The sequence below is a fragment of the Protopterus annectens genome, chromosome 2.part0, assembly GCF_019279795.1.
Source record: "Protopterus annectens isolate FY-2018-M chromosome 2.part0, PAN1.0, whole genome shotgun sequence".
NCBI classification, from domain to species: Eukaryota; Metazoa; Chordata; order Ceratodontiformes; family Protopteridae; genus Protopterus; species Protopterus annectens.
The window spans coordinates 223365174-223389876 of NC_056728.1; the positions used below are offsets into that span (position 1 = coordinate 223365174).

General features: G+C 41.1%; 1 pseudogene; it reads left to right on the forward strand.

Annotated features, from left to right (window-relative positions):
* The first annotated feature begins 19359 nt into the window (after positions 1–19359).
* LOC122792724 lies at positions 19360–20546 on the forward strand (annotated as a pseudogene).
* The last annotated feature ends 4157 nt before the right edge of the window (positions 20547–24703 follow it).

Sequence of the window (24703 nt, forward strand, 5' to 3'; positions counted from 1 at the left end):
TAGAGATGAACAGGAATAAAACCCGTAACATGGAAACTATGTGGGATTACAAACCAATAGATGTATTTGTGAAACATGACAGAGCAAGAAAATCTACAAATATTGGACTTTTTTGACTTTGTTAAACTTGTAGGGGACTCTAAAGCATATGCCCTACTTCATGTCATTAATGTTCTGAAAAATACTTAGGCGAGAGGAACAGGAGGGAAAATGTTAACTGCAAGTAAGACAATTTTTTTTCTTAAAGTAATATTTTCATAGTGCATGATTTTCTTCATATGCTATAAAGAAAAGTTTTCTCAGTTACGTTTAAGTGTACTGTGGGTAATAATGTAAACAAGCACTTCTGATTTTTGTTTTTGTTTTTTCTTTCTCCCTTCTCTTTTCAGTTTTAAGAAATGTATGCACTGCAATGTAAAAAAAAGAAGAAAAGTCTGGTTAAAACAGCACAACAAAAGAAAAAAATGATGTACTTTTTCTCATTCTTGCATAGAGGAATGAATGGATTAAGGCCCTCAGCTTGCTCTAGTAGAAAGTTTAAATAGAAAACAAGTAAATGAAAAAGAACACTAAAATATTACAAAGCTTAGAAAGAAATGAGCACGTGAATTTGAAAAAAAAAGGTTTTCAGGGTGGTTATGATCAGTAGCAACTTTTGGTCCTCACATCTCCATGTAGAAAATGTGATAAAGAGAAGTACCTAGGAGATGTTTCCTCAAAGCATTCAACTGTTTTCTCAGCTGGGAGAGCTACAAAGATAAGACAAAACTAGGCAGCACTCAGCAGAAGCTCAGTCTTGTACCATGCCTCTTGGCATGGATAACTTTTCTTTTAGGTTAACCTAAGCCTGTGAATGTGGCTGTCAATTCTGGACACATGTCCTTTTAGAAGGGCAAAACTTCAATATTTGAAGGTGTACATAGTTTTGTGTGTTAGTATTACGTTAACAGGTGTTAGGGGAATATTGTGGTGTGTTAATTTTTTGTTTGAGAACTTTTAATAAAACAAAAAGTTCTGTAAACTTTGATATAGGCTCAAATGGATATGACAAAAAACAAGTGTATAAAAGATCAACCTGCCAAAACGTATGTGCATGTAACACAAAAGTTAGAACTAGATACTTAACAAAATAGCTGTTTCACATAAAAGGTGTGAATAATAACTTTTTAACACAATGATGCTTCTTGTAATGTCTTTAAATGTCAATGATCTCACAGATAAATCCAAAAGAGAAAGAAAGAGTAGTGAACTATATTACAAATATATAGAGTGCAAATAGCTATGCTACAGGAGACACACTAAGAAATAACTGAACATGTGAATTTGATAAAGAAAGGTTTTCAGGATGGTCATTCAGTGGACTACCTGGGACAAAGGCGTGCTTATATTAATTGCAAGATGTGTTCCAACAGTAATAGAAGGATAAAAAGATAATGGTAGATTTTTGGTATTAAGGGGCTACTGTTAAGGAAGGAGGATTACACTGGCATGTATCCATATTCCACCTAAAACTGCTGTAATGGACCTTAAGAAAATTCTGAGAGAAATAATCAGTTTTTAGCAAGTAACATTACTTATTATAGGACTGCAATTTGATTTCCAGCAGTGAAGATGTGTCTGGGGGGGTCCAGAAGGGAAAAAATAACAAAGGAGGGTAGAGTTTTGAAGAAATTTATGAAAATATTAGGCATGGAAGATGTGAATTCAGTACTAGGAGTTCGGAGTGAATTATAAATTACTCCCCAAGACACAAAAACTGGGCTAGACAGAATTTACATTTCACAGGAACATGTGCATTTAATTAAAAGTCTTGATACGCATCCAATAACTATTTCAGATCATAAGCCAATAACAACTAAAATAAAAACACGGAATAATGAAATAAAAATGAGACATTGGCATTTTCCTATCTGTTGAAAAGAGAGGAATTTAATGAATAAGTAGTGGAAATTATTCAGGAGCTATTAGAGAAGATAGAACTTTCTTCTAAAATACAGCTATGGAGTGGGATAAAAATAAAGCGGAGTTAAAATAGAGTGGAAATAAAAGAAAGGGAGATATGGTTAACAAGTAACAAGAATTATTTAGAGGGACTGACAAATGTTAAAAGTACTGCAGAATGGGGAAATCTCATAGAACAAGAAGAGGAGCAACTGCAGAATGCTAAACAGAAAATAAGAGATTACCTCGATAATATGTATGAGTTTAGAAAGGTTGTTTTTTTGATAATAACTCTAAAGCACAAAAACTTTTAGCACAACGACTCAGGCAACAGAAAGTAGAAGGGGTTGTTGCCAAGCTTAGGGAGCCTGCAGCAAAGAAGACAACAAGAGATCTTGTACAGGTACCAGAAATATTTCAGAAATTCTATGAAAGTCTGTATAAAGCACAGAAATATGGAAATCCAGAAAAGGTACAAATGGAAATGTTTATGGGAAAATTAAATATGCCAAGGTTAGTGGTAGATGTGGGTCAATTACTAACAGTTAGGATAGCAGGAGATGCGATAAAAATGGTGATGTACAACCAATCCTCAGGAAAGTCCGAAAATAGATGGTATTCCCGTGAAAGTTTATATGTTAGGAGAGAAAAAAAAGATAAAGATCTGGAAGGTTTTGTTTAACAGTACTTTAAGAGGAGAAAGAGAAGTACCAACATCCTGGGAGAAAGCAGTTGTAGCTGTAATACCTAAAGAAGGTAAAGATCCATCAGATCCAGCTTCATACAGACACAATTCAATACTAAATCATGATTATAAAGTGTTTATGCCTATAATGACTAAACAAATGACAAAAGCGAGGCCAAAAGTGATAGATATGGACCAATGTGGTTTTGTAGATGAGAGGCAAACATTTGACAACACTAATGAACACTGATGATTCAGAGGGAAGCAAAATTAAAGAAAATGCCACTGTTGCTGGTCAGTCTTGATGACGAGAAAACATTTGACAGAATAATCTGGGACTTTATGAGCAGGGCAATGGAAGCATTTGCATTCCCTGATAAAATTATAACGTTCATTAGGAGGATATATGAGGGAAGAAGGCGAAAATTAAAGTGGGTGGGTTCCTCTTTGATCATTTCTGCTTGAGCAGAGAAACAACGCAGGGGTGTCGTCTTTCCTCTTTGTCATGGTGGTATTGCGGTAGCGTTGTCGCCTCACAGTAAGACGCTGCCCGGTTCGATTCTCAGCTAGAGCGTCTTCTGCGTGGAGACATGCGTGAATGGGCGTACCTTCGTTGAAGGTTGTGCATCAGGCCTGGCAAGCCGGTACGTAAAAATCAACTGCCAATCATTAGTGGACCGGAGTTCCGCTGCGGCAACCCCTAACCGGGAAAAGCCGAAGGACACAAACAAACTGGCAAAGAAAATAAGGGATTCAGGAATTCAAGGATATAATTGGTATGGCATTCAAGAAAAGCTGTGTCTATCTGCAGATGGTATTATTTTATACCTGATAAAACCAGAAGGACATTTTAGTGTTGGTGAACATTATGAGACAGTTTCATATATTCTCAATATATAAAATTAATGACACTAAATCAAAGGCAATAACTGTAAATTATGTGCCCACACACAAACTGGCTCAGCAATATCCATATTTATGGGGACATGACAAAATGAAGTACTTATGAGTATGGATTAAAAATGATTCAAGTGTGGCACCTCAGGATATGTTGGAAGAGACTAAACAAAAGACAATACAAAAAATGAGAAGCTCTGTTATATGGATATGGACAGTTAAGATACAAGCAGTAAAAATGCTTTTAGTCCATTTAGTCTTATACATAGGTCAGGCATATTTTTATCAACCAAAGGCAAAGTTATGGATAGCAATTAATAAAGAGCTGAAAGATTTTACCTTGGAAGAGAAGAAGGCAAGAGTCAAATGGGATTAAATGATTCTTCCAAAAGAACAAGGCGGATTGGGATTACCCAATTTGAAGGGGTATTTCAGAGCTACACAGTTAAGGCTCCTATACATAGCACAAGTAGAAATAAGAAGATATGTAATCACCATAACGTTCCATCTGAATAGGTAGACTTCATTTGTCAGCAACCTTTGGGAATCGGATCCGACCTCAGATCCGAGCCGGCAATCTTTCATAGCTTAGATCCGAGCTCCTACCTCCTCCCCTTCAACCATAATCCCCTGCCAACCCTGACTGACCTCAGATCAAGTTTGCCCATAACCAATAAGGCTGAGAAAGGAAACTTACTACCTTCCTTAAAGGGCAGAGTAAAACCTCTGGCCAAATAACATCCGAAGGTCAGGGGGAAGGAGGGTGGGATGGTTGCAAACAAATGAAGTCTACCTACTCAGATGGAAAGTTATGGTGAGTACATAACTTCTTAATCTGAAGTAGTTAACTTCATCTTTCAGCAACCTTTGGGACAGAGTCCCCAGCTACCTGTACCTTGGGCGGCCTTCATGGAAGGATGTTCCGGAGCACTGCAGGGCCAAAGGATGCTCTCCCTCTAGAGATAATATCCAATTTATAATGGTTGATGAAGGTATGAGGTGAAGCCCAAGTAGCTGCTGAACAAATATCATTCAGGGGTACTCTAGACCGAAAGGCAGCAGAAGTAGACATGGACCGAGTAGAGTGGGCACGGACTCCCTGAGGTGCGGGCCTGCCAGAACTTTCATAAGCCAAAAGGATGCATTGTGAAATCCACCTCGACAAGGTGACCTTCGACACAGATTTACCTAAGTTAAATTTGGGAAAGGAGACGAACAACTGGTTGGATTGTCTATGACCAGCCGTTCTATGAATGTAAAAACGTAGGTGTCTATGCACATCTAAAGAATGTAGTTTGTATTCTCCTTTGTTCTGGTATTCAGGAAAGAAAACTGGCAGATTAATGGATTGGTTAATATTTGCCTCGGAAGCAATCTTAGGAAGGAATGAGGGATTGGTCCTGAGGTAAACCCTATCCTTGTGGAAGGTCAAGTAAGGAGGTTTTACACATAGGGCTTGAAGTTCAGAGACCCTCCTAGCTGAAATAATAGCGACGAGAAAGGCTGTTTTCCATGACAAATGTTTGAGATCAGCTGAAGTTGCAGGTTCAAAGGGGGGAGCTGTCAATGCCTGAAGTACTAAAGTCAAATCCCAGGGAGGCACTACTTCCTTTAGTGGAGGTCTGAGTAGGAAGGTGCCCTTCAGAAAGGTCTTACATAACTTCGTGGTGATAAATGGACCCAGTTCATGTCCCACGTGGTAATGAGAGATAGCTGCTAGTTGAACTTTGACTGTAGAACAGCTAGCCCCCTGATAAAAAAGCCCTGAAAGGAAATCCAAAACGGCGGGCAACGGAGCTGTGAAAGGGTCTAGGTTCTGGCGCTCCACCCAAATAGCGAAACGTCTCCATTTAGTTCTATAGACTTTCCTAGTAGAAGGCTTGTGTGCTGCTACTAGGACAGCTTTAACTAAGGAGATACCGAGAGTCCTAGCTACGAGTGGAACTGGAGCAACCAAGCCGTAAGCTTGAGATTGTCCAGGTTCGGGACTGGGAGGCCTAGGGGGTGAGAAATCAGATCCGGGAGGGGATCTTGAATCCAAGGCGGATTCACCAGATGAGACCAGAGGTAAGGGAACCAAGCTTGACGAGGCCAGAATGGGGCAATGAGGATCATTTTGCTCCCCAACCGACTGGCTTTCTGTAGAAGCTTCAGCATCAGAGGTAGAGGGGGGTAAGCATAGAGTAGACCGGGAGGCCAAGCATGCACCAGAGCATCTCTCGGGAATTCCCCGGCGGGGGGAATTAGAGCGAAGTAGCTGTTGCATTTCGTGTTTGAAGGAGAGGCGAAGAGATCGCAACAGGGTCGTCCTCATACGGCAAATATCCGCTTTGCTACCTGGGGATTGAGAGACCACTCGTAAGGAGACAGTATGGTGCGACCGAGCTTGTCCACCAGGATGTTGGACCGTCCCAGAATGTGCGTTGCAATAACAAAGCGGTTGGTGGAGATCGCCCATTCCCACACTCTCATAGCTTCTCGACAGAGTGGGTAGGACCTGGTTCCCCCGTTTGTTGATGTACCAGACCACAGACATGCTGTCTGACTGAACTGCAACTGTTCCTGTAGGAAGAAAACTCTAAAGTGCTTGCAACGACAACAGCACTGCCCTCATCTCTAGAACATTTATATGCAATGAGGTCTCTGTATCGTTCCATGTGCCTTGGACCGTCCTGCCCGCTTAATATCCCCCCCACCCGAGGCTAGAGGCGTCCGTGGTCACCGTGGTGAGTGGAGGGGCCATGGAGAAAGGGCGTCTCGCTTGGAGGTCCGGTGATTGCAACCACCATGCGAGAGCCCTTTTTGCAAGCCTTGCTGAGAGGAATGGGGTGACTGAGAGGGTATCGACGGAAGGACCATTGGACTTGGAGAGTCCACTGCAAAACCCTCATGTTCAGGCGAGCCATGGGAAGCAGAGTAATTGCGGCCGTCATGGAGCCCAGCGCACTCAGGACCAATCCCGCCAGGGGAGCCAATGATAGTAAGATGGCCCGCACATGTAGCCTCAGGGTGTGAAGTCGCTCGGTTGTTAAGAAGGCTAGTAAGTTGTTGGTGTCTAATCAGGCCCCGACAATGTCTATCACCTGAGTCGGGTTGAGAAAGGATTTGTCCGTGTTGATGGTGATCCCCAGCCGGGGAGCAAGGTGGAGAAAGTAATTCCTGGCTGACCAGAGTAGATGCCTTGTTGGGGCAGTCAGGAGCCAGTCGTCTAGGTATGGAAACCCCTGCATTCCCTGGAGCCTCAGGTGGGCCGCTATCACTGCTAATACCTTGGTGAACACCCTGGGGGCTGAGGTGAGACCGAAGGGAAGGACCCTGAACTGATAATGACTGGCTCCTAGCCGGAAGCGAAGAAACCTCCTGGATCGTTTGTCCATCAAAATGTGGTAATACGCATCCTTGAGGTCTACCGAGCACATCCAGTCGCTCTCCCACAACAGGAAGAGAATGGATTGAAGGGTGACCATCCGGAACTTTTCTTTGGTTACTGACAGGTTCAGGAGGGAGAGATCGAGGATTGGCCTTAGGTCCCTCGTCTTTTTTGGCACCAAAAAGAACCTGGAGTAGTAACCCGATCCGAACTGGTCTGGGGGGACGTGTTGGATGGCTCTTTTTCCTAAGCGCTGCTGAATTTCCGCAGCCTCCCTCTGATCGGGTGGGACGTCGGGGAGGCGTTTGGGTTGATGAGGGATGTGAGAAAAGGGAATTTGGTATCCTCTGGATATGATGCGAACCACCCAGCGGTCTGTTGTAATGGACTCCCAAGCTGCCAGGTGCCTTGAAAAACGTCCCCCGTCTGCCTCCAGAGAGGAGCAGTCAGGCAACCCCTCTGGGTCGCTGGTTGGGCCGGTCAGAGAAGGCATCTCTGGACCCTCCATTCCTCGGGCCCCCTCTGCCTCTAGGGCGACGCCCACCCTGTCCTCCTCTGCCACGGAAGGACTGGGGATCCGGAGCGGACTGGGATTGTTGCGACTTCCGGAACCACATCATCTTCTGTCCCTTTTGGTTCTTGGAGAAGGACCTCTGGGGAGCAGAGAAGCGGACTCCGACAGCAGACAACGTCTTCCCGTCCTTTTTGCCCTGGACCAAAGTATCGCGAATAGTCTTGCCAAACAGGGCAGAACCATTGAAAGGGGCATTCGCAAATGACGCCTTGACGGGTTCCGCAAAATCGCAATGTCGGAGCCAGGCCTGACGTCACATGACTAGGCCTGCTCTGCTGGCTCTAGCGGCTCCCTCTGTGGCGTGGGACAATAGCTGAATAAAGGTGTTAGATATGGACCTGAGAGTGGCCATCCGAGTGGAGTACAACCGTTTGTCCTCCACCGACATGGACTCCGGGGGCGACACAGCATACTCTTTGATAAGGTCCCGCTGCAGTCGAATAACATGTGCCATGTAGTTCAGAGACCTCACCGCTTCCCTAAACGATCCATCAAACGGGACTCCATGCTCGGTGGATGGACCGAGAGACTCTCCTGAGCTAATTCCCTCTTGGTGGCCGCCGCCACTAACATGGCATCTACGGGGGGACCCTTGCTCCAATGGGACCTCTCGGAGGGCGGACTAAGGATCTTATCCAGGCGTTTGGGGACTGGCTCTACAGTGTCCGGCTCCTTCCACTCCCTAGTGGTAATAAGGTCCACTAAGGGGTCGGGCGGAGGGGACACCCAAGAGGTAGATGGGCCTGCTTCGAATGCCTCCAGGAACATGGATTCATCCGAGGAAACCTTGGGGGCAGACCACCCCTCTCTTATCCTGAGCAATTCCATGATGTCTCCGAAGGAGACATCCTCGGGGGGTGACCTAGGGGAGCCTTCCCCTTCATCCAAATCCGTGTCATCAGTTAAGGACTCGGGGGAGTCCACGTGCCTCTTCTTGCACTTTCGCTTGTGAGGGACATCCTCGTGGGGGGCTGTCCGAGGAAGTCTCACCAGCTACGTCCTGTTCCAAGGGAACGACCTGGAACATCGAAGCAAGCTGTCCCTGGGGCCGGGTGATGGTAGCCGGACCAAACAGAGAGGGAGTGCGGGGCGGAGACGTAGAAAGGACCGGGGGCCTGGAAGCACTCGATAGTGCACTTTCAACCACATCGAAAGCCGAAGGAGAGCCGCTCTCTCTGGGATTCGAGCGCAGACCCTCGCTTGGATCCGATGGACGGATCAGGGTCGGCAGCGAAGCCATCGGATCCGACGGACCAGTGTGCTCTGACCTAGACGGAGCCAAAGACACACTGATTCCCTCGGATCCGACGGTCAGCCCACTGCTCCGAGAGCCCGGATCTGACAAAAACGGTCCCGACAGGCTCGAGGGAAGAGTCGGCGCCGAAGTACCAGATACTGTCGGCGCCGACCCACCTCCGGCTCCAAGGCTGCCCGGCTCCGAAGGCTCCAAACCCGGGAAGTGGGTCGGAGAAGGAGCTATCTGGGCAAAGAAAGGTGTCGAGCTCCCCCCCGGAGGGGGGGGGAGGCAGGAGCACTCCCATCTGCAGTTGGGCCTGGAGAAACCTTCGCATCATCCGGTCCAAATCTGCGTCGGAAAGGCTGCAAGTCGATCTCGACGAGGCCACCGAGGCTGGCCAGGAATGCTGCCTCGATGACCTCCTCGGAGATCGGGTCTCCTCCTCCTCGGGGCCCGGTGAGAAGCACGGAGACCGGATCCGAGAAGGGGGAGACCGGGAAGCCCTGGAGGGAGAAGACCGCTTAGCCGGGGGGGCCGAAGCGGAGGCCTCAGCCCGCCGCTTGTGGTGCTTCTCCCTCCTTTTTTGTTTCCTGGCCTCCCTCTCCTCCAGAGCTGCAGTGGGAGTTTGAGTCCCGACCGGAGGGAGAGAGGCAGGAGTGGCCGCCACTGAAGCCGGGGAGGAGGCCACAGAAGCTCAGGAGGCCGAAGCCGAATCCGGGGGCAAAAGTCCCGCTAGAATCAGCTTAGACCTCCAGTCCTTCAGTGCCCTGGGGTTGAACGCCGCGCAGATGGAACACCCAGAGGAAAGGTGTTCAACCCCAAGGCACACCGAGTGTGGCCATCCGCTGGGGAGAGCTTATGGCCACACTCGGTGCACTTGGAAAAGATGGGTTTTGGGGCCTCAGACATTGTAAAGAAAAAAATCCACTCGTTAGGCCCCAAACGCACAACACACAGAACGCTACGACCAGTGAAGGGGAGGGAGGGTAAGTTTAACTAAAAGATATTAACTAGGGTAGTTTACCCAAAAAAGGAAACCTGACCACACAACACTCACTCATACACTTAAGGGGATAATAAAAATTAAAAAAAACTCTCACCAAAACCCTACGATACCTGCAGCTCAAAAACCTAGCTGCTGACAAGAAGCGCGGCAAACTAGATCTGAGGTCAGTCAGGGTTGGCAGGGGATTATGGGTGAAGGGGAGGAGCTATGAGCTCGGATCTAAGCTATGAAAGATTGCCGGCTCGGATCCGAGGTAGGATCCGATTCCCAAAGGTTGCTGACAAATGAAGTTAACTACTTCAGATCCTATAATTCAAAGTGAAAAGGGATGATGATGAAATGGGGGGAAGTGCAAGAAACAAGGACAGACTGGGATTTTGGATGCAGATTTTTAAGGAGAATAACAATAATCATATAAAATATTAAATTCATAAAGTAACAGAAAGTATTTTAAGAACTAAGCCAACATGGGAATGAGGAAAGGAGTTTCTACCGATATGGATAACTGCAATTAGAGATACAGACAACAGGCAAGAGGGAGCTGGAATTTACTGGAGAAAATTGCCAAACGAACCAAGGTATTAGGAGCAAATAACTAGATTGGGACAGGTAATAGAATGGGAAGATGTCAAGAATTTATCTGGACTGTAGGTTAGAGATTGTCTTCCCTATCAAGGATTGAATGTCAGATAATATGCAAAGAAAAAGAAACAGGGATCCTAAGTGAAAAACCAGCACTGGTAGAATTTTTAGTAGAATCTAAACAGAAGCTGCTGTCTAGAAAGTAATAATTAGTACACAGTATAAATTATTGCATGACAACTACAAGAATCAATCAGAGGGGGTTAGAAAGGATTGGAAAGAGAGACTGGATAGAAACAACGGGGAGATAAATGCATGTCTCCCAAATATGCAACAAAATCTAGAAGGTTTAGGATTTTGGCTTGGAAATGTTTACATAGATATTTTTATACTCTAAGTAGACTCCAGATAATTTTTACTCAGCCAGACAGCAAATTCTGGAGATGTGATGGGAAACAAAGAGGCAACTGGGAGCATATTTTCTGGGAGTGTAATGAGTTAGCAGATTTTAATGATTCCCTGCAGACTACCCTATCAGAGATACTGGGTGAGCAAATTAGTGTATCTAGGGAAATGATTTTTCTGAGCTATGATACAGAATCGGAATTGCCTACACATAGTAAGGCCTTGCTGAGTCAAAATATGGTGACTGCCAAAAAGAAATTATTAGAAAGCTGTACCAGTGAATACAGTAAGAGAGATAAAACCACTGGGATTGGGATCTTTAGGAAAGGGCGGGGGCAAATTATACAGAAAAAAATGGGAATTGTGGGAATAATACATACAGGGGAGGAATGAGGTTTAAAAGAAAGCAACATTTCAGTAAGCTATATTATGTCTGACGGACAATGATTAGGTAGATTATAAATTATGTATAATATTTGCAACTAAATTTATGTCACTATGGTTTGTGATGTATAATGCTTCCAACTAAGATTATGTCAATATGGTTTGTTTTCATTTATATAAATGTATGACTGCCTATGTCATACATGATAGACCGTATTTTACATAGCATATATCATGGACAGAAGTACGTTAAAAACAGAAAAATATATCTGGGTGCACATGACCCAGGATAAAAAGTGCCCTATCCTAGTAAGCACAGTGGTGCCAAGACTGGGAAAAATTACACTGACTGGCAAAAAATGACAGTGTAGAATCCTCAAGACACTAAAACATTCCTACAATGGGGCTAGGCCAGGCTCAGGGAGAGGATGGCCCCCCTATTATTGAAAGAAATAGTAGTCCACAAAAATCACAAAAACTGATAGGCCAAAAAAGGGCTATAAAGATGATAAAGTAGACTACTGAGGATATGAAATACATTATGTATTGTTACTATTAAGCAAGAAGCTCAGAATTTTCAAACAGAAGATATACAAAAAGATTAAGAGAGAAATTAGAGGAAATAGAAATGCCTACACAAGAAAAACTGTCAGAAGTTTCAAATAAAAATGTGTTATCATTAATACAACAGATTTATGAAAACATTACATAGACTAAGAAACCTTGGGCCTTTTGGAAAAAGAAGTGACTGAGGACGTGCAAAAGTATAAAGAACAAAATCTATAGATTTTTGAAATGTGTAAAAAAGAAGTACATACATGGAAAAGAAAAAGAAATCTGATATGGTGTAATATTTATGCAAAATAAAAAGCCAAATTAATCAATAAAAAAAACAACTCCGAGGATATTTGAAGAGAAATACAGGCAAAGGCATACAGATATGGAAAATATCACAATACAAAAAATAAGACCACTAAGAGGGAACCGAATATTAGTAAAGTAGAAGTTAAAAAAAATAGAAGCTCAAGTTATGAAATAACTGCGAAGTAAAGGGTTTAGTGTAGAAAGTCACAGCATGATGGAACGGGTCCCACAAGTTAAGGAGAAACAGGAGGAGCAGGAGACATCCGAAGGAGAAATATGGACATGGGAAAGAAAAAGTGATTTAATATGGTGCAATATTTATGCAAAGGAGAAAACAAAACTACTCAATACAAAAACAGCAGCACCAAAGACATTTGAAGAGAAATATAGGCAAAGGCATCCAGACATGGAAAATCTTACAATACAAAAATAAGAAAACAAATAGTTAAAGTAGAAAAGAGGATTAGCAATGAAGAAGTTAAAGAAACAGAAACTGTGGTTATGGATTACCTGCAAAGTAAAAGATTTAGTGTAGAAAATCTAACTCTGATAACATCACAGCATGATAGAGTAATGGATCCCCAAATTAAGTAAATATGTTACCAATACATGTAATCCAGAAGGAGTCAATACTGGACACATTGTAGGTGCTGCAAAGAGCACTTCTGACTAAAATCAAAGATTGAAACAATACTAATTTCATGAACTTTAATCATACTTTGACTTAGGAACGGGGTCCATTCCCATCATGGTATTAGAAACCCAAAAGTCTTGGAGAAATAAAAAAATATATATTATAGTCATAAAGTAGCAGAAAGTATTACTAAGAACTAAGCCAACTCCTCATATGCCAGTGTCACTTGTAATTATTGCACAGCTCTTCCTTAACTCCTCGCATTCCAGTATCACTTGTAATTACTGCACAGCTACTCCATAACTCCTCGCATACCAATATCGCTTGTAATTATTGCACAGCTCCTCCTTATCTCCTCGCATACTAATATCGCTTGTAATTATTGCACAGCTCCTCCTTAACCCCTTGTATGCCAATATCACTTGTAATTACTACACAGCTCCTCCTTAACTCCTCGCACACCAGTATCTTTTGTAATTACTGCACAGCTCCTCTTTATCTCCTCGCACACCAATATCACTTGTAATTATTGCACAGGTTCCGCTTAACACCTCACATACCAATCTCTCTTGTAATTACTGCACAGCTGCTCCTCCTAACTCCTCATATATACTCAGCAGCACTGGTAATCACCAAGAGTCAACAATTTACTCCTTCTGCTGCCAGCCTTACAGTGTAAGAACTGCCTCAACCTCACTGAAAATGAACTTATACTTAACCCAAAAAACTCTGTCTCTGAGAAGTCTAAATACTTTACTAAACTGGAGGCTTCCACCTCTCAGCCGATTATATGTAATGAGCTAAACACCATCTTACTCCAAGGCAGCATACTTGGACAGCAAACACAAAAATATCTTAATGCTGATGATGTAATGGAATGTCTACCAGAGCTCTCAAGTCTAGTCATCAGCCCAAAACCCCACAAATGTATCTCTTACCCACTATCCACCATGAAAGGCTTTCAAACACATAGCTCTCTCTGACACTAAAGAAAACACAGACACACAAAGGGGTCATATGACCATCATGCTGCAACCCTTAACGCAACAAGACCAAGATAACTCACCTGGCAACCTCTTGGTTATAGGTGACTCCACAATCAAACACACAGATTCTCCACTCACAAAGCTGAGCAAAGATAGAGTGACAGCAGCCACTCGGGTGCCAGGATTCAAAAATGTCATTGGGGCTCCTCAGGTCCCTTCAACCCAAGTAGGCATATGACCTGGTGATTGCTCAGGTGGGTGTGACTGACTTGATCATAGGATCAAAGGATCATAGAAGGATATGGTGGAGCTCTCAGAATATCACTTGAAATATGTGCAAAACTAGCAATGAGCAGTATCCTATCATTACCAAGAATGCTGGGGTTCAAATATACAGATCAGCCTGGAAGGAGATGCTTTTCAACCGAGGCAGCTTTGCTAGGGATATTCTGCCTCTCTAACCCCATGGTATCATATACTGACTAAGACTCTTTCTGCTCTCATAGTGCCTTTTTTAGGGAAAGTCAGTCTCCTTGAATTACCTACCTACCCAAATACAAACAAAATCACATAGAAAAGCACTACTTCATACTAGATGCCTATGTGATGAAAGGATATACTGCCAGCCAAGCTATCTGGAATTCTGTAAATAATTTGTGAATATCAACATGATTTATATAAGATGCTTGTGTTACAAATGTATTACAACTGTGTGCTATGTATACTAGGTTTCTACAAACATGTGCTGAAAAGATATTTTACAAAGTGCTTGTGCTTAACATCTAACCACAGCATACCCTACTGGAATAGAAAAGAAATGTACATACAGTACTGTAACTGTTTAAATGTATATATTGTAACAGTGAAAACTGGAACACAAGAGGTTAACTTCAGTCCAGCAAAACTTCAGAAAAATAACTGAACTTAAATTACTTTATAGTAGCTAGAGACAGTATGTCTGTACTAGGGAGTTTTCTGTATTGTCTTTAAAGTGAAATAATTACTAGTCTTGAAATGTGAAGGGGTGTAATTGTTTTATGACTTCCAGCATCTGTCAAAGATCTGAGGTCTATGCATTTTCACAGGTAGATGCTAAATACTGCTAGCTTCCAGCAGTGGGGGTTTCACCTGGGACAGAGTCAGACAACAAGAAATTATGTCATTCTGCAAGCTATCCCAGCAGTAATACTTAATATATTGATTTAAGAAGTCTCTGAGAGAGACACAGCATTCTGTATTCTTTCTTTGACCTGACAACAACTAGAAGACCCATTCACTACATCTGCCCTGCTCTTAAGTAAGTTAAGTAGAGTACAGTAATTCTCTTAAATTCAGTTGGGAATATAGTGAAGCATGGCTTAGATGTTTTCCTTTATTTGAGATTGTCCTGCAATGTTGTTTTAAATATTTCCTGTGGTGTTAACTCTGGTGTCACTGTGACTATATACTTACTATTGTCTTGCTTTTCTATTATTTATTATTAAATATATGTAAACATTTCACTGTGGCTAATCTTTGTTGCGATATTTAAGTTCTGAGAGTACTTGCATACTTATTTGGTGGCACTATGTAGGCCACTCCTAACAGCTTTGTTCTTGGTCAACCTACCATGTGTATTAATAGTAACATTACACACTGGACACCCTTTGTTAAGGGCCTTAAAGTAGCTGCTAAGGAGTTGGCTGGTGGCAGTGATTACCATGTAGTCTGGGCAAAAGGGGGCATAGCTAGTAAACCTGTGCCAGCCTTTCCAGGTGTGTGTGTGTGTGTGTGTGTGTGTGTGTGTGTGTGTGTGTGTGTGTGTATGTAAATCAAACCTCAAAGAGTGTCTGTGTTTGCTACTTGGGCAGAGACACGAAGCAATAGTTGGACAGAGAGGGTGCTGGAGGTCTTGGCTTGGCCACTCAGCTGAGATCTCTACAATATAGCTGTGCCAGTGGGGAGTCTTATTGGGGATCTGGAGAAAGAGGGAGAAACAAGCCCCAGACTGACTGTGGACCCTGTGTGCTCTTAAGGGAAATAGCACTTGATGCAGAAGGCTGCATCTGGAAATACTGTGTGTGTACCTTGTCATCCTCCAAGTGTACGTCCCCCACTGGTGTCAGTGGTGAGGATTGAGGCTCCTTGATTACTGGTCCAGTGGTGGGTCGTCACAGCCTAAACAAAAGAAAAATGTACATATTACAGGCATTCCTAACTCTTGAAAACACAGATAGATGTGCAGTTACTGAAACATGGTTTCAAAACAGGAAAAGCACCCCTATAGTGTAGGAGTACAACTCCTACCATTCCATCAGACCCAACACTAAAGTGGATAGTGTTCCTAAGAAACCATTTCACCTTCAGACTCATAATACAGTACAACAACCACAAACTCCTCTGCATCCTTCTCACAATAATTAAAACTCAGTATTACATCTTAGCCAAAAAACATATCTTCTCCATGACAATGGCCAACCATGAGGTGTATTCAAACAAACTGACATCACTCACAATACAACCCAATACTGTGCACTTCAGTGACGTCAACTATCCCTCCATTGGCAGGGGAACATATACCACCACAAATAAGTATACACACAAATTACTGGACTTTGTTAATGCCAATTTCTCAGATAACATTTATTTATAGTTTGTTTGCCAGGATAGTCCATTGGGCCACGAGGAGCCCATTTTCAATGTAGTCCTGGGGATAAAAGCTCCAGAAAATTACAAATTACAGATTTAACATAACAGTAAGTTATTAGAGAAATGTAATGTGCACAAATGAAGCAAAATTAAACAAACAGAAAAACACATATTAGTAGAGTGCACATATTAGTACAATGCAACAAGAGTAATATTTACAAAGAGTCAAAAGTTTTTAACAGTTTAACATATTAGCATAATGCAATAACAGAAACAGTCTACATTTTTTAACAGTTATGCTAATTCATGCAGTTAATTTCTAGGCTACTGAATTGTACCATTCTAGGAGTTATGCTAATTCCTAGAGTTTATTAGAGGTATGAAACAATGTGAGGCTATTGTGAATTATAGCTTATAGAGAGTAGCTATAGTGTAGGGAGATTATGCGGGGTGGGAGCACGTGTCTCAAATCCAATGAGAGGTACAAAGAAACTGGTCCTGGCCTTGCCAATTTTGTTCCCTCATGCTCAGCACCCATAGTTACCAATTCACTGGTCAGATCTGACCAGCGTGCTATAATATTTAACTTAGGAGTAAGATTTGAGTCACATAATAACCTCATCATCTTCAGAGACTATGCAAAGGAAAATATACTCCAACTAATGGATGACCTGACCAAATTCCATCACCCTTACCACCTCATAGACCCCATATCACATGCCGCCACTTCCATGGATAAATCCTATGCATATCTCCAAGCTTGTGCTGAAATTTTGTTCCAAAAAAAGGCACATTCAGTGCTAAATTCGACAAAAAACCTAACTGGTGGAATGCATGTACTAACAAACTATACAGTACAAGAAAGAAACTCCTAGACCATTAAAGCAACCTTAATTTCCCATAAGACACAGTAGAACTAAAGAAGATCAACAAGGCTAGGCTATCCTGAATAATGTCTGCTGAATAAGAAGAAATGATGTCCCAATGCAACTCTCTTATTTATTCCAATAGGAAATTTTCTTGAGGTAGAAAAAATTCAATCAACAATTTAATATGATCGAAGCTCAACTTTAAATTCATGCTCTGCCATTGTTTCAATAATTCAGGAAATTTATTGCCATAGGTCGGCATATTTAATATGCATAAACCTCTAGGCACAATCTTATAATGCAGTTCAGCTTCCATATGTAGTCTCTGCCACTGAAACCGTTTAAATCTATACAGTTTATTCTCTAGTTCCTTAAACTTCTTTAAAAAAATTACCTGTTGCTCCTCAATGACTGCCGTGAACAGGGTATCTTCACTTGTTACTTCAAGAAGAGGATTAGCTCCTAGGGATAAAATCCTGTCTAGACAATCCATCTTTGAGTTCAAATTATGAAGGATGTCAGGATTATAGTCCAATTCAACATTGCGACCTTCTGCCATGCTCCCAAGGGCAGTTCACAGAGAATAATAACAGAAATAAAGCAAAAACAGCAGCTGGATAACGAAACTCTACTGTTGTACAAGGCTAAAACATAATAGTGAAAACAAGGCAGAGATTCAGCACAGCAAAGCTCCAGCTCTAGATAAAAAATGTTTAATAAAAGAAGTTAGCGCTTTCACAGTTAACAAACCGCTTCATCAGACAAATAACCAGTGCAAAAATACATACATTTAAACTAAAAACATCCAATCAGAATATTCATTCCCACAAAAAGCTATAACTGCAATCAGTCATTTAAAGACATCTATTACATGGTATAAACGCTTTATGGACGACATATTTCTTCTGTGGAGTGGCACTGAAGATGCATTTTTGCTTTTTATTCAATATTTACATACTACTACTTATTTTCTGAAGTTTTCATTTAACTATTCTATGCAACAACCTGATTTTTTGGATGTGAAGGTTCAGAAGTCAAATATGGGGTTGATTAAGACTGGGCTTTATAAGAAGGAAGTTAAAAGGAATTCACTTTTACATAAAAACAGTATGCACCCTCGACATAGCTCTAGAAATGTTTTAAGAGGGCAATTTCTTAGGATTATGAGACTGCATAATGATGATCAGCAACTTAGTGCTGCATTTGATAGTTTGAAACATGATTTTATGTGCAGGAGCTATAGTAAACAAGAGATTGACACTTATATAAATTCTGTTAAGAAAGAGAGAGAAAATAAGGGGAAAACATATTTCTCGGAAGTTCCTTCTTCGTCAGCGTCACAAAATAAAGTACAATCTAAGAATAGTATTAGATTTCCATTAACCTTCTCTAATGATCTTAACTTATTTTGTGATATTACTAAAAAGAACTGGAATATTCTATATGCCTGTGAGTATCTGAAGAGAGTTGGTGATTGAGAGACCCAGTTTTTCCTTTAAAAACAACTTGTCCCTCAAAAGGCAACTTTGTTATAAGACACAGAAAACTTCGATGGCAGTTACTTCTCAAAAGTATGGGACTTATCCCTGTAGGCACTGTAGTGCCGGTAAATATATCTATACTGGCACACAATTTACACATCCTGTGCTTGGTTATTGCATTGATTTTTCCTTCAATGCTGACTGTGCCACTAGGAATCTGATCTATTACACCGACTTCACTTGTTGTGCAGCTTATTATATAGGTAAAACTAATCGCTCCCTTTAGGGAGCATATTCTTGAACATAATAGACATATTAGGAACAACAAAGTTACTAGTGCACTAGTTAAGCATGTTCAGCAGACTGGCCCACAACATGTTTTTAGGTTTTTTTGTATTAGAACTTGGGGATGTTAGTGTTAGGGAGGGTGACCTCAGAAATAAGACTGAGGCATGTTAACAAAAATGGATACTTTATTTTAAAGTGGACAGTACCCCTGGTATTAATGACACAGTCTCTCTTAAACCATTCTTGCGTGCATGACCTTTGAAGCATTGAGCATTATTTTACGGTGCTGGTTCTTTAAATGACTGACTGCAATTATAGCTTTTTTGTGGGAATGAATATTCTGACTGGATGTTTTTAGTTTAAATGTATGTATTTTTGCACTGGTTATCTGATGAAGTGGTTTGTTAACCGTGAAAGCGCTAACTTCTTTTATTAACATTTTTTTATCTGGAGCTGGAGCTGTGCTGAATCTCTGCTTTGTTTACAATATTACTTTTGTGAACTTCCACGTTGGTGCCATTGCGACCCATGCCTCCAAAACATAAATCCAATGCACATGCTGGTGATGTGGCAAAGAAAAGGAAAGCAATCACCCTGGAAAATAAAGTGGACATAATAAAGAGATGCGAGAGAGGTGAAGAACAATCTGCTATTGGAAAGGCATTAGGCTATAGCCGGTCAATGATCGGCACAATTTTAAAAGACAACACAAGAACAATGAATCATGTGAAAGGCCACGCCATGATGAAAGCTATGATTATTACAAATCAACGCAGTGGTTTAATTCTTGAGATGGAAAGGCTACTGATAACTTGGATTGAAGACCAAAATCAGAGGAATATCCCCATTACCCTTTCATTAGTGCAAGAAAAGGCTGGAAGCCTTTTCAATGATTTAAAAGCTGCTTGGGCAGCAAGTGCAAGTGGGTGTGACAGCATTTTTTGCAATTAGGGGCTGGTTCCATTGCTTTAAAATGAGGGCTAATTTACATAACATTAAAACTCAAGGTGAAGCGGTGAGTGCCGATGTAAGTGCTGCAAGGGATTTTCCTAAAATATTGGAAAAATTATTGAAGAGGGAAGTTATTTGCCAGACTAAATATTCAATGTAGATGAGACTGGCTTATTTTGGAAGAAAAGGTCTGAAAGGACCTACATTTCAAAAGAGGAAAAAAATGCAGTAGGACATAAGGCAGCAAAAAATAGGCTAACGTTGTTTGGGGGTAACGCTTTTGGTGATTTTAAGTTGAAGCCCTTGCTTCTGTATTGCTCCTTAAATCCAAGGGCACTACAGCATGTCAATAAGGCATCTGTTCCTGTTACTTGGAAGGCAAATGCAAAGGCTTGGGTTATAAGTGCCATATCTGAAGATTGGTTCTTGAACCATTTTGTTCCTACTGTTCAAAGGTATTGATTGGCCAAAACCATTCCTTTCAAAATTCTGCTTCTACTTGATAATGCACTTGGACATCCAAACAGTTTAGATGACTTACACTCCAATGTAAAGGTCATATTTTTACCCCCCCCAACACCACATCGCTACTTTAGCAAATGGATCAGGGGGTAATAGCCTCATTTAAGGCCTATTATCTATGATGGACCTTCTCACAAGCAGTCAGGGCTACCCAAGATAATGCGTTGACCTTAAGGGAGTTCTGGAAGGATTATAACATCTATGATGCCATCAAAAATACTGCTGATTCTTGGGATAAATAAAGCAGTCAAATATGAAAGGAGTGTGGAACAATTGTGCCCACAATTTGAGCCTGCTTTACAGGCTTCTACAGATGAGGACATTGCTGAAGCCAGGCAAACTGGGGTTGGTATTGCTAATCAACTGCAGTCAGACATCACTGACATGGATGTCATAGAGTTACTTGACTCCCATGGCAAAGAACTGACCAATGAAAACCTTATGGAACTGGAGCAGCAGACGATAGCATTTGAGGAATAAAACAGGGACCTACAAACTCCAAAATCAAAAAAGTTTTCGACAAAAGAGTTAGCTGAAGCCTTTCATCTCAATGATGCAGGAATGGCAAAGTTAGAGAAGCAAGATACTAATACAGAGAGGTTCACCCACGTTTACTGTACAGTTACTGAGAGCCTCAGCTGCTATAAGGTCATTTACGACAAGAAAAAGAAAAGCTCTGTACAAACCTCCCTTGATGCCTAATTCAAGAAACTGACTCCAGCAGTAAACACCCTCTCTCCAGCAGAAGAATCAAACCCTGACTCTGCACCACCAGGCCCGTTCTCTCCAACAAGTCCATCATTTTCTGCATCATCCAGTTTATAAAGTTACTATACTGTATCATAATGTTAACTCACAAATGAGTGTTAACCTTTACAGTAACTGTTATCCTTTTTCTTTTTTCCCCATTTAAATTGTTTTGAGAACTGTTCATACATTACTGTACTATACTGTGTGAAAGTTACTGTACAGTAGTGTTATTACACTGTACTTACAGTATTATTACTTTTATTACTAAAGCATACAGTATTATTTAAGATTTTTTTATTTAGAAGTGTTTCTAATGTGTTTTCTATGCATAGAAAAGTAAATTAAATACTAAACTGAGGCAAACATCTGACTAAGTGTCATTTAATAAGAACCATATATACATGTTTCCACTTACATAGAAATTTGACTTAAGGACAGGCTAAAAAAAGATTCTCATCCTTAACCCGGGCACTGCCTGTACACAAGCCAGGAGTCATAAACCAAACCCCAGCTTAACAAAAACTTCAGTTTTTATCTGTCCACAGTCATTTCACTTGTCTACTTGGTTATTCAAAGTCGTAGACAACATAATGTCAGTGGAAGTATAAACATCTGCCTTAGGTCAAGACTTATAGTAGGATGACCACCTCCTTTGAATATATCCTTTTTCTAAACACCTTTACTAAATTATTACTTGTTTGTTTGTTTGTGTCTTTCGGCTTTTCCCGGTTAGGGGTCGCCACAGTGGAACTCCGGTCCGCTAATGATTGGTAGTGGATTTTTACGTACCGGGTTACCAGCCCTGAAGCACAGCCTTGAACGAAGGCACGCCCATTCATGTATGCCTCCTCACAGAAGACGCTCTAGCTGAGAATCGAACGGGACAACAACGTCTTGCTATGAGGTGGCAACGCTACCGCAGCACCACCACCGCAGTAACACTAAATTATTACTTGTGACATAGGCAAACTTACATTCATATCAAAGCAATCAAGCGGTTTACTATCAAATGAAAGAAATGCATTTAACTGACTTACACTTGATCGAACATATACTTTCAAAGTTTTGTAATGGGGAGTTAGTTTTTGCCAAATCTACAATGTCAAAATGCTCTTCCTGTTCTACGTCCCACATGGCAAATGGGTTTTCATGCTCATCTCCCGGAAATATTGAATGCTGAAGAACAGCTTTACCATGGTCGACATTTGGGAAGTAAAACATTTTAAATTTCGACATTTTAGTTTGGTGTTATGACCACTCGATGGAATCCATTTCTTTTATTTGACATTAAATCTAATCAAACCGTATTAACATGTCCATATTAGCAAACATTATACATCACGTATATTGTTCTATGCAATATAATCAATCCAACACTGCATATATTGTTCAATTTATGCCTTCTCTTAAACTTAATTCCTCCTCCAAAACATTTTTCTGTGTGTATCTTTCCCACATTTTTTTTTTTTATAATTTACTCCTACCTTTTCTAAAGATCCCACGTCCTGTCCTTTTATCTCTGTTGCAATATTTATTACTTCAAGTAATGTTGGCTTAGAATTTGATTTTCACTTTCTAGTAACTGCTTTTTTTAAAAAACACAAAAATTAAATGTAACATGGCCTTACTAAGTCTACACAATTCAGATCCTGTATCCCAGTTAAAAAAAATAATTTCCTCAGTTACACTCATCTGCTCTTTCAGTATTCCTGACAAGAATACTCTGTAGGCAGTTTTTTTTTTAAGTCTGGCAACTCATTATACTCAGAGACAATATACTGCCAGGTACATCTCTTTCTTCCCAATTACACCTCCAACAATATTCATCTCCCTGTAGAAAAATTCTCTGGAGTCTGCTTGGGGTATAAAAGTACCTGTGTAAACACTTCCAGGCAAAAATTCTAAATCTTCCGGACTTTGTTGCATATTTGGGAGCCATGTCTTTTCTGACCTCCTCTGATTGATTCCTGTTGTTATCAAGCACTACTTTATATGTCCTACTAATTATCCTTTTTAACAGAAGATTCTGTCCTAGATTCAACTAAAATCTCAGCCAATGTAGGTCTTTCATTTACGACTCCCCTATCCTTTTCTATTTGCTTATACAATGATATCAATCCCTGACAGGGAAGGAAATCTCCAGCCCGCAGTCCAAATGTCTTCTTAGCTTCTTCCCATTCTATTACCTTTCACTCCCTAATTATTTGTTCCCAGTACCTCACTTCCTTTGCATGCCTTATCCATTTTTCCTATTCTCTGTTCCCCTAATTGCAGTCATCCTTGTCAGCAGAATCTCCTTTTTTCCATTCCCATGTTGGCTTAGTTTTTAGCATACTTTCTACTACTTTATGAATATAATATTCTGTAATACTATTATTATTCTCCTTAAGGACATGATTCCAAGTGTTCATTATTTCCTTATTTCTTGAATTACCCTCCTGTTCCATCACCCCTTTCCACTTCAAATTGCAACTTTCTGCTTGTGTTATGCAAAAGGGCCTTAACTGTGTAACACTAAAAGTCCTTTCAAACCAAGTAATCCTAAACCTCCTTGAAAGGATTGGAAGGACTGACTTAACCCACTTGACTTTTGCCCTCTTCCCCTCCCAGATAAAATTTAGTTAATATCCACAACTTCTCCTCTGGTTGATAAAAATATGCCTAACCTGTGTATTTTGACTATATCTTTGAGGCAAAAGCAAACTGTATTTTTTTTTCATTTGCCTTCTACCATGTTACCTGGGGAACCTTTCTACACAAAAGTTTAAAAATGTCCTCATCTTTTCTCAATATCAAAGATGCATACTGCTAGAAATTGTAATGAGTAGGTTGGAAATGACTCACATGCACTTGCTGTGGAATTACCAAAACTCTCACATTTCCTCTGCCATCCATAAACTGCAGAAATCACCAACACTATCCAGATATCCTCTACCATCCATACTAAAGGACATCACCTGTAATTGATCTTTTTACTCAATGTGGCAGTATCAGAACTGGAGGTAGAGTCTTGTCCACTTTTGCCTTGGGTTCCCTCCAGTTAGATCACCTGATATTTACCTCATTCAATTTAGGGTCTTAAAAAATAATTCTAGCCATGACCGATTGATTCCCTTAGCGAATTAGCTCATCCAAACTGCATGGTTTCCATTTATAATTATTTAGTAAACTCTGAAATGGAGAACTTGCCCCTATTTATGTGCTCCACTTCCATATATTTTTTGTGAATGCTGGCATAACAGCAACCCTCACATTTTACGTAAGTAGAACAAAGGATGGAGCACATCTGCAGAAAGTCAAGCCTCCTCAAGGATCTGGTCTGGATGCCCCCTATCCGGCATTCCATTTAGAAATAAATACTATATATGTCACTATTATTATCCACTTAGATTTCTGTCACCTCTAATTATCCAGCTAACCTTCTTCAGACTACTGGCAGTCTGTACAGCCCAAAGTGCTCATCTACATGCAAGGCTTTGTCCTCCTCTCCATGTGATGAGGTGCTGTTATTTTTTCACTCAGTAGACTGCAAAAATTAGGCTCCCTCTCTCCCTCTAAATAAATCTCCTGAACTTAAATGTGGTTTTGTTGAAAAACCTCTGTAGATTACTGCTGGTCACAGTACTGCAACACTGACTGTTAAACTGAA